Source organism: Tupaia chinensis, unplaced genomic scaffold, assembly GCF_000334495.1.
Source record: "Tupaia chinensis unplaced genomic scaffold, TupChi_1.0 Scaffold000532_1, whole genome shotgun sequence".
NCBI classification, from domain to species: Eukaryota; Metazoa; Chordata; class Mammalia; order Scandentia; family Tupaiidae; genus Tupaia; species Tupaia belangeri.
This window is the reverse complement of record NW_006160045.1, coordinates 8,107,175-8,108,547: the sequence shown is the minus strand read 5'-3', so window position 1 is coordinate 8,108,547 and position 1,373 is coordinate 8,107,175. Positions and strand designations below refer to the sequence as shown.

At 37.0% G+C, this 1,373-nt stretch overlaps 1 pseudogene; it reads right to left on the bottom strand.

Annotated features, from left to right (window-relative positions):
* LOC102489557 (calmodulin-like) overlaps positions 1–1,373 on the bottom strand; it is an 11,536-nt pseudogene that overhangs the window by 4,765 nt on the left and 5,398 nt on the right.

The window sequence follows — 1,373 nt, the reverse complement described above, 5'->3', positions numbered from 1 at the left end:
AGACTTGTCCCCATGATTAAGTTGGCCATTTTCTTAGTTTTCGAACTCTTATTTTTGTGTGACTTATTTAATTTTCCTGGTATAGCACTACCTGCAGAATTTCTTGGAGATCTGGGCTGGTGTTGGTAAATTCTTTCAGGTTTTGTTTATCTGAGAATGTTCTTGTCTTTTCTTTACATATGAAAGATAATCTTGCCAGGTATAGTATTCCTGTTTGAAATTGCTTTTCCCTTAACACTTTGAATATATTTTCCCATTCTTTCCTTGCTTGCATTGTTTCCGATGAGAGATCCGCTGTCAGCCTAATGGGATATCCTTCATAGATAATTTGCCATTTTTCTCTTGCCAATCTTAGTATCTTGTCTTTGTCTGTGGTTTTTGCTCAATCTGGCTATAATGTGTCTCGGAGAAGATCTTCTTGCATTGATTCTATTGGGGTCCTTTGTATTTCTTGGGACTGGATCTTTGAATGTCTCTCTAGGTTTGGAAAGTTTTCTTCCAGGATTTCATGGAATAGATTGTCAATGCTCTTATGAGTCTCTTCACCCTTTGGGATACCAATTATCCAGATGTTTGTACATTTTATGGTGTCTAGTATTTCTCGTATAGTATTCTTGTTTTGGGGGGCAATTTTCTCAGTCTTTGTGGTGGATTTTTCTGGGCCAGCGATTCTATCTTCTAATCTGAAATTCGATTTTCAGTATGATCTAGTCTACTTTTAATACTTTCAAGGGAGGTTTTGACTTCCTGTATTATAGTCTTCATCTCTAACATGTCCATTTGATTATTTTTCATAGTGTGAATTTCCTCTTTTAGATCTGGCAAGAATTTCCTCACCTTCCAAAGCTTGTCAGCTCCTTTCCCCTGCTTCTTTGGCAGTTCATTGTCTCTCTTCTCTTCCATCTCTGTGAGCTTGGTCACCATGCAAATTCCTTTTCTGACACTTCCATGAATTTCATCATACTGTTTGAGGATGAAGAGGAGTTATTATTTTTCCTTGGAGGAGAGGTATTTTCTTGTTTTTCTATATTTCTTTGTGATCTTGCAGTGATTTCTAGTCATCTGATGGATGGTGTGTTTCTTCTCAGTCTTGAAGTTCAAGAGGTGTGTTCAGAGGTGTGCAGGAGGTGATCTGCAATCTCTCTTCTGTTCTGTTCTCACTCTTTGTGTATCAGAATCAGTGACCCTAATTGTATTCAGATGTTTAGATCCTGTTCACTTGGACCTGTATAGACATGTACTGCATAGGAGCTGAGAAACCAATGAGTAAAGATAAGGAAAAATAAAAGAACGAGAGAAAAGGAAAGAAGAAAATATAAAAGTAAAAAGAAAAAAGAAAAAAAAAATACAGGAGGAGACAGAATCCGAGACAG